Raw genomic sequence first — 10,451 nt, 5'->3', positions numbered from 1 at the left:
TTGAGACACTCAGACTTCTGTGTCTACAATTCATTTTCTCACTATTGATAGAGTTGCAGGTAAACATTCCTTTATTATCCAAAAAAAACCTCCAGCTAAACAATGGTGCTTATAGCCCCATTACTGGGCCTGCTGTGGGGCATGCGATAGAGGCTAGGAGAGCTGGATGAATTAAAGGAGACCTAGCCCATCTAAAGATGTCCACCACCCTTCAGCTTGGGTCAATTTTTGCATGGCAGATGCAGACTCTGTGTTGCTTTATTTTCCAATTTTTCAAGAAATTTAGACATTCAGATTTTGAAGTAAAGTCTCCTGCATTTTTTTTTTCTTTTGGTGTTGGGTCAATTAAAACACATAATACACACACACACACACACACACACACACACACACACACACTAACACGCCAAAGACTATATCAGCCTATGGATCATCAATTTTCTTGTAACTCTGGCTTACTTGAAAATCCATCCTTCGCATGAGAATCAGACTACCCCTAATTTTCATTGCCTAATTGCCGGGACTCCTCTTACACTCAACTTCTCATTCCTCTCAAGTATTCTAACCTTTTCACCTCTCCAGAACCTGTAACTAGACCACCTTTCCTCTCCTATCTTGATGAAAACCTATGCTCATCCTTCAAGACCCATTCAAATGTTGCCTGCTTTCCTATTCCAGAAGAATTATTCAAACATGCTTACCTACTATATTCCTTTTATCCAGTGGTGATGTTGGCTGGCTCTTGAGAATAATAAACATCAGCTGCCAATACTGTTCTGTAGCTTGTCTCCTCTTACTTTCATTTGGAAAGATTCTCATTCTTACCAAGTAAAATCTTAGGCAGTTAATTATGTATTATGTTTAAAAAGCTTTATTATGAAAAACTTTCAAATATACTCAAAATTAAAAAGATAAGTATGATGAACCTACATATACCATCATACAGCTTCAATAAGTATCAACTTATGACCAATCTTCTTTCATTTATATCCTCCCCAACTCCCTCAATTGTTTTGAAATAAGTTTCAGACATCATATATTTTCATCTGTAAATATTTCAATTCATCTCTCTAAAATATAAAGCTCTTATGTATAAAGCTCTTATTGTTATCATTAATAGGAAAATTTAAAAATTTATAGAGAAGTATACATACTACTGAAATGAACCTCCATCTACTCATTATCTGACTTCAACAATAATCACTTTATGGGCAATTTTATTTTATCTATATTCAATTCTTCTCTTTCATAGATTATTTTGAAACAAATTCTAGACATTTCAGTTTGTAAATATCCTTATGTCTCCTTAGAAGATAAAGACTCTGAAAATTAAATAATTCATTTGCAAAATAATAAAATTGGACCCCAACCTCACACCATATACCAAAAAAGTAACTCAATATGGATTAACGACACAAAAATAAGAACCAATACTATTAAATGGAAGAAAACATATGGGTAAATCTCCATTACCTTGGCTTTGGCAATGACTTATAGATATGACATCAAAAGTGTGAGCAAAAAAGAAAAAAATAAATAAATTGAGAAATTAAAAATGTTTGTGCACAAAGATCTTCAAGAAAGTGAAAAGACAACTTACAGAATGGGAGATAATATTTGCAAATCCTGTATCTAATGAGTCTTGCATATAGAATATGTAAAGAACTCTGGCAACTCAATAATAAAAAGACAAACAATCCAGTTTTAAGAATGGGCAAAGGACTTGAATGATCATTTATCCAAAGAAGATACAAAAATGGCCAACAAATACATGAAAAGATGCTCAACATTATTAGTCATCAGGGAAATGCAAATCAAAACCACACTGAGGTATCACCTCACACACGCAAGATGGTTACAATAAGAAAAATGGAAATCTTTGTACACTGCTGATGGGAATGGAAAATGGAACAACTCCTGAGGAAAGCAGTTTGGTGGTTTCTCAGAAGGTTAAATGTAGAATTACCAAGCAATTCTACATCCAAGTGTATATCCAAAACAATGGAAAACAGGTATTCAAGTACATACACACACATATTCATATTCATAACAGCATTATTCACAATAGCTAAAAGATGGGAGCAACTCATATGTCCATCAACAAATGAATGGATAAACTAATTGTGGCACACACATACAGTGGAATGTTCAGTCATGAAGAAAAGTGAAGTACTGATACATGCTACAACATGGATAAATCTTATAAACATGCTAAATGAAAGAAGCCAGACACAAAGGTCGTATGTTGTATGATCCACACAAATGAAATATTCAAAATAGGTAAATCCTAGAGACAGAATGCAGATTGGTGCTTGCCAGGGGAAGTAGGGAGGGGAATAGGGATAAATCATTTAAGGGGTATGGGGTTTTCTTTTTAAAAAAGAAAACTCAATAGCTTTTGGGGTACAAGCATTTTCTTTGTTACATGGATTAATTATATAGTGGTAAATTCTGAGATTTTAGTGCACCTGTTATCCAAGTAGTGTACATTGCACCTTAAGGTTTCCGTTTAAGGTGATGAAAATGTTTTAAAACTAGATAGATGTGGTGGTTGCATGTCATTTTGAATGTACTAAATGCCACATAATTGTTTATTTTTAAATGGTTAATTTTATGTTTTGTGAATTTCACCTGAATTAAAATTTAAAAAGCCAATACCATTTTCACTCTAAAAAATTAAGAGTAGTTTCTTTAATATTAAATATCCAGTCAGTATTCAAATTTCCCTGTCTTTTTTCTTAAAAAAAAAAAAAAAAAAAAAACAGATTGCTTCAACTGGTATCCAAATAAGGTACATAAATTCTGAATGTTTGATATATTTTTTATCTCTTTTAATCTATAAATTTCTTCCTTTCTTTTTCTCTTCCGATTTTTTTAATTGAAGAAACTGAGTCAAATGTCTTGTACTAGACAAATGTCTTGTAGATTTTTTTTTTTTGAGACAGGGTCTCACTCTGCTGCCCAAGCTGGAGTGTAGTGGCTCAATCATGGTTCATTGCAGCCTCAAATCCCTGGGCTCAAGCAATCCTCCCAGCTCAGCCTCCTGAGTAACTGGGTCTACAGGTGTGTGCACCATGCCTGGCCATAGATTCTTAATTTTTCTCCCTGTATCTGTGTGGTGGTGTTTGACATAATCCTTTGTTTCTTGCATTTTCTGTAACTGGACAATTAGATCTAGAAGCATGACAAGAGTCTATGTTTTGTTCTTTTGAAGAGAAAGCCTGCTTCATAGGTACCAACTGTCTCTCTATGGTGACATGAACAGACATAGATGATCATCGACTAGATCCATTAATTCATTAGCTGTGTACAAAACGGTGATATTCTACTATTCCTTCTGCATTTGTTAGCTGGAATCCTGTCATACAAAGCAACATCTCCTATTTAACTGTTTGATTATGCAGAGGAGCAGTTTATACGGAAGGAGTAGAATAAATACTTGATTTTCCCCGTATCATTTATACTCATGGATTTGAGCATAGTTGTTATTTTTCAATTCTTTGCAGTTATTATCTCTATTAAGGCTCACATTGTCCTATTTTTGGTTGGTAGGAGTCTCTCCAGGCTGTCTTCTGAGTCCTTTTGTCACAGCCCTGGTGGCCTTGATGGCTCCTTTGCTGTCTGGTGTGACAAGATGGCACATTTCCTGCCCTAGACCTGGAATTCGCCGTTTTTCCCAGGCAGGCTTGGTTTGTTTTAATGACATTTAGAGGCTGCAATCTGAAAGGGCCTCTTTTCAAAAGAGAACCTTATTATCATTATCATATGTAAAAATTAAACAATCGTTCCTTAATATGTGAATCCCATTTAAAATCAATTCCTTCAGTGTGATATTTTCAAAGCACTTCCATGTAACTTAGTTTTCACACTCTAGTCTCGTAATCTAATCTTTAGAATCTATCATGTGAGGCAATAATACTAAAAATATGTGCCACTTGCCATGCGAGGGGCTTTACACAGTTAATTCACAGAATACTTACAATACACCAGAATGGGAGAAATATTACCCCTACCTTGTCTGTTCTATAGACAGGGAAACTGAGGCCTGGAAACATGAAATCATTTGCTTATGAATAGAAGCTTGTGCAGAATGATGTAACTTACCTAATTCTAGGCCACTTGCTTTTTATTCTGCAATACAAGAGGGATGGCACATATGTGGGAGGCAACCAAGATATACACATAAGTTTTGAAATCTTTAAAGCATCATGTAAATGCATGGTACTTGTTGCTGTTACTTTTGAGTGCTGCTACCATATTCTGCATTTGAACAACTTCTCATAAAATCAAGTTGCTTTGGCGCAAATGTAACCAGTCTACCTTTTTAAAAAGTATTACTGTTGTTGGAAATAATACAATTTCATCTTCTACCTCAGAGAAAAGCCTGGGTTTATTTTTGTCTTTTTTTATAGAGGACTTGAAAGTCAAGGAATCTTAGTGGAATCAATTTTTGAGATTTGTCAGAGAGGGTTGCAAACTGTTTATCAAATTCTCATTGATTTCTTCCCCACAGGAATTGCCGATGACACAGGCAGAATAAAAAGGATTTTCTTTCTGCCTCCTTCTTGCCCTTCTGAACAGACACTTTTGAAACAAAAATACAGAAATAAATACACACATCGATGATCCCCAAGGCTCTGAAGTGACAATCTATAATTTTTCTCTGTTGTTTGAGTTGGCCTCACAGTTCTATTTTTACTTTATTTCACAAACACGTAACACAGTTTTCTCTTCTATTTATTTTGCAAATGCTAACTCAATTCTCTTATAAAACCTCTGAGGTAGATACACTTATTAGTCCCATTTTACAGGTGATGAAACTGAGGTAAATAGAGGTAAAGTAATTTGCCAAGGTGGTACAACTAGTCAGCTGTGGTTCTGAGGTCTGAAATCTGTGTGCCTGACCACTACACCACATTCCCTCTGCATCCCTGGGCCTCTCCCACTGGGACATTGATGCCCACGGTACCGGATGTAACTGAGACCTGCAAAAAGTTAATTTCAAGACCCAAGAATGACCTTGCCTCACTCAATGTTTCCTACCAGATTTAGCAAAATACACCTGTTATATTCTGAATGCCAGGGAACAAGGAATTTGAAATGATATGCTTTATTTTTTCCCTTATCAGGTTTGATCTTGACAAAGGAAACAAAAATATTATTTGTAGACGTAGATTCTGTTTGAGGACCTGCAGATGCTGTGGTACATGCAACATCTGGCTGAAGAGCCAATTATACTTTGTGTGTTTAGCCAGGTTTCTATGGCAGCAGCCCTCTGAACATCTATGCTCTATTATTTTGCTTTTTAAAATATGGCTTTAATAATTACAATAACATAGCAAATCCTAATCATTATGGTAAACATTTATCCAGTGTTGACCAGGGCCAGCGACGGTGCTAAGAGCTCCATGTGTCTAATGTTGTTTGATCCTCAAAATAACACTATGGAGGCAGCTTAGGAAATAAATAAAGCTTAGCTGTATTTTACAGATGTGGAAACTGAAGCATAAAGAGGCTAGGTCACTTGCTTAAAGTCACAGAGAGTTGCAGTTCTTGGGTTTGAAACTAGGTCTGTTTGGCTGGGATCTGAATTAATTTTCTAAACTGCCTCTCACGTTACAGACTCATGAGCTCAGATCAAAACTCTCATTCGTTAGGCTTTCACGTGAAAATTCAGTTTAATTTCAGCATATGTGTTGCAGAAGCCAGCACAGACATTCAGCTTAAGATTATTCCTTGGTGCTCTTTCCTTCATTCACTCATGAAAAAAGTGGGGAAATAAGATATAGACCCTGCTTTGTGGACTACAAAGAGCTTATAAGGGAGAGCGATGTGCCATTATGAGGAGATCAAGAAAAACCCAGACACAGCTAACACCTCGGTGACTGGAAAGCCCATTGACTTTCTAACTTAGCTTAGGATTCAGTGAAGGCTTCCTGGAGGAAGTGGCTTAAAATTCAGGGAAAGCATCCTAGACAAAGTGGCATCTCGGTTGGGACAAAAAGGGACACACTAGAGTTTATCAGGAAAAACTGGAGTTAGGACAAGAGGCATTCTGGGAATAGGGAAAATTACTTACCCCAAAAGTGAGATAATATGAGACACTTTTAGAGAAATATAAGAAATGCAGTACAATCTGAATTGGGGATGGGGTGGGAGCAGCCGGAGCTGAAGCTAAAGAGTTAAAGACTAGCTCATTCTGGAGCTTTATATGCTGTGGGAGAGTTTATACAACACCGGATTTCTGGTGGGGTGGGGGAAGCCTTCCAAAGATCATTCTACGATTTTTGGAATTATCAGGAGCTGTATGCCACAGAAGTCAGCCTTTTCCAACCCACTTAGGAGGCGCTGTGGTCTGATGGTGGGACAGACCATTTGTTAAGGAGGTCACCCTGAGAAAGTCAGAATGCTTGATGATGTTAGTGACAGCACTTGCTCTGTTGAAAATGACTTCTAAATTTCCTGTGGTTGCTCAAAAGCCAGCTGATGCCCCAAGGCGGAGAACCATCAATGATGCCTTTCTAAAGACGCTTCACCAGAAAATAAGGTTACTGCCCTTGCACATGAGAACAGTGCGTGGGACATTGAATAAAGATTAGGAAATTGGGTGGGCATCTTGGGAAAAATGCAAACGGCAATAGCCATTTCTATCTGGTTGATTTTTCTGCTGCAAAGACAAACTGTTTACTTGTTTGAAATATTGTACTTTCATAGAATTGAAGACTTTGGGCTTTGGACTCAGACAAGTCCCAGTTCCAACCTGGGCTTAGTTATCTATTTACTGAGGAACTTGGGGCCAATGACAACCCTCTCTGTGTCCAGGGTTAGAGGGTCTAAAATGGTGACATACCTACCCCTTAGGGTGTTTGGGCCCATCAGGTGAGACAGTGTGCATAAAGTACTTACCACGGTGCCTGGCACTTGACACTTAGTCAATGATGGTGAGCCTGAGAACTTTGATCACCCTTCAGGCAGTCACTATACCTGACATTCATATCGTGAAAAGAGCAATCAGGAAACCTGAATTTCAATTTTCAACTATTGTTGTAAGCACATCACAAATACCATTTTGTGTTAAGATTTTTTATTTTTCGCTTAACATTTAAGCATAAGAGCATTCTATTATTCTATTTAGCCTGCCCTAACAATGTATCACAGGCTAGGTGGCTTAAACAACAGAAATGTATTTCCTCACAGTTCTGGAGGCTGGGAAGACCAACATCAACTCAATTTCTTATGAGGCAGGCCATGTGAAAGCTCTTCCTGGCTTTCAGATGGCCAGCTGCCTGCTGTGTCCTTACGTGGTGGAGAGAGAGAGAGTACAAGCTGTCCAGTGTCTCTTCTTACAAGGTCATGGATCTTATGGAATCAGGGCTCCACTCCATGGACTCATGTAAGCTGAATTACTTCCTTACTCCAGATACAGACACAGTGAGGATCAGGACTTCCACATATGAATTTTGAGGGGAAAATAACTCAGTTCATAGCAAGTATATTTACTGTAGTTGTTATTTTAACACCCCATCAACTGTCCATGCCATAATTTACTTTTGTCCTATTTTTGGACATTTAGGCTATTTTCCAGATTTTGAAAGAACATAAAGAATACTAGCATGCACATTTTCATGTATTTAATTGTTTGCTCTTTTCGGATGAATTACTTAGGCTAATTCTAGGAAATATTACCATTATGCCGAACATTGTGAACATTTTTCCTAAGACATATCACCAGTTGCCATCCCAGAAGCTCTTATTTATTCACCTGCCATGAGCACTGAAGGAATGCACCTCCACAATGCTATGGATTATCATTACCTTTGATTTTTGTTAGTTCATCTACACAAAATTATTACTTTATTACTTTATTTATTTATTTATTTAATTTTTGAGATGGAGTCTCGCTCTGTTACCCAGGCTGGAGTACAGTGGCATGCAATCTCCACCTCCCAGGTTCAACTGATTCTCCTGCCTCAGACTCCCGAATAGCTGGGATTACAGGCGGCTGCCATCATGCCTAGCTAATTTTTGTATTTTTAGTAGAGATGGGGTTTCACCATGTTGGCCAGGCTGGTCTCGAACTGCCCTCAGGTGATCTGCCCACTTTGGCCTCCCAAAGTGCTGAAATTATAGGCATGAGCCACCACGCCCAGCCATTACTCATTTTATTCCATTTCCTCCATAAGAGTACAATCAAAAATTTCAGTCTGATTCTTAACATGTAAAATCATCTTTATCAATATTAGATGTTATTCTTATTTATAATTTTTGCTTCTATAGAGGTATACAGTTATTTCTCATCTATGCTTATTTCTTTTTCTAGAACTGCCAAGGTTAACCCAAAGACAAATACAGTGTGATAATGAGTTTAGTAACCATTGGAGCAACATTTGCTATTCATTTTTAAGGCTGTATGTTCATATTTCAGAGACATGATACCTAGTCAGAGGAGACCAAAAAAAAAAAAGATGTGAACTACTACCCATTAGAAGGATGTTTGGACCAGCCCTACATGACTTGAGAGGTGAAGGTTGTTCACAATAGTCTGCTATCTCGTTTTCTCTGTTTCCCCCTTCCTCCTCTCCACAGCTCTATTAATGACACATTTTAGTACCCAGTGACTTTATGTGCTATGCCATGGCCACTGAGCAGCTTTCTTAGGGATACCTTGCACTTGGCGTCACTTCATGCCACAAATACTCTACTCTCTTCATTAAGCAGATTTGCTCAGCAATAGGGTCTCAGTCAGCAATTAATAAAAACACTTCAAGCTCCATCTCCTCAAGATCTGCATGACAAATAACTCTAAGGGCGTATGCATTTAAAAACTGGACAGGTGGCCAGGTGCTGTGGCTCACGCTTGTAATCCCAGCACTTTGGAAGACCAAGGCAGGCGGATCACGAAGTCAGGAGATCAAGACCATCCTGGCTAACATGGTGAAACCCCATCTTTACTAAAATTACAAAAAAATTAGCCGGGTGTGGTGGCACGTGTCTGTAATCCCAGCTACTCAGGAGGCTGAGGCAGGAGAATCACTTGAGCCTGGGAAGTGGAGGTTGCAGTGAGCCAAGATCACACCACTGCACTCAAAAAACAAACAAACAAACAAACAAAAACTGGACAGGTACATGTGAAAGATTGAATGAGTGATGGTGAAATTTCATACAGAAGGGAAGAATTAGGACACGGAATTGAACCAACCTTGAAGTAGGACTCAGGAAATACCTAGAAGCTCATACAAAAGCTGGCAATTCTCTCTCTCTTTCTCCTTCTCTTTTAAACATTTTTATTTGCAAATAATTTCAAACTTACAAAAAAGTAAGCATACCCATTAGATTAATATATTGTTAATGTTAACATTTTACCCCATCTGTTCTTTCTCTCTTGGCACACACAGATGTGCATACACACAATTTCTTTTTCTGAGACACATGAAGAAGTTGCATACACCATAGTCTTTCATCCCTGAATGCTATGAGCTTCCTAAAGAGAAAGATATTCTCTCACATAATCACAGTAGGGTTATCAACAGCCTAAATGCAAAACTGATACAACTCCTTTTATCTGACCTACGATTTACATTCCAATTTTGTCATTTGACTGTAAAATATCCTTTATAGCATTTTCTCCTTTAGTACAGTTTCCAGTCTATGATCAGGCTTTGCATTTGGTAGTCATGTCTCATTAATCTCCTTTAACATGGAACATTTCCATCGTTCCCTCTCTTGACATCAGCCTCTCTGAAAAAAGAGGGCATCAGACATATTTGGGTTTCAATCCTGGCTTTATCACCTCGGAGCTGAAAAACCTCAGGCAAGGTACTTTACCTCCCTGGACCTCAGTCTTCCCATCTGCTAGATGGGTATAGTAATATAATTAAATGTGGTGAGAAGTCAGTGAAATCATGCACGATCCGAAGGAACCGAGCAAGGTGCCTGGAACCTAGTAAGTAATCACCACATTCGATTCATGTAATAAATTGGTTCTGGTTCTGTCACTTATTTGCTGTATAACCTTGTGAAAGTTGCTTTGCCTCTCAGAGACCTAATGTCCTAGGTTGTAAAAGTGGGACTTTTAATACCTTCTTCCTGGGATTGAAGGAGATAAACCAGATAAGGCATCTAGCTCAACGTTGGTGCATGGAAGTGTGCAGTCAGTGCTAGTTCCCCTTCCTCTTGCAAATGCTGACTAGTTTCTTAGCAATAAGGCCTCCATTTCCCTTATCAGTGTCCCTTTCATACAAAATTCTCAAAAGAGAAATACACACTTTGTGAACATTAACTCCAGCAGCAAAACCCTTATAGGAGGTGCTATCCTGTGAGAAGCTCTGAACATCCAAAGATCCCTTTAAAGGGGAAACCAGAAACTTCACCCTCCCCATGGATGTTTTTACCAAGTGTATTTTGGAATAATCTTTTCTCTGTTGGTCAAACAAACTGCCCTTGTAGGTGTG

The sequence above is a fragment of the Macaca mulatta genome, chromosome 6 (genome assembly GCF_049350105.2).
Source record: "Macaca mulatta isolate MMU2019108-1 chromosome 6, T2T-MMU8v2.0, whole genome shotgun sequence".
NCBI classification, from domain to species: Eukaryota; Metazoa; Chordata; class Mammalia; order Primates; family Cercopithecidae; genus Macaca; species Macaca mulatta.
The sequence above is the reverse complement of the archived record's forward strand: the minus strand, read 5'-3'. Positions refer to the sequence as shown.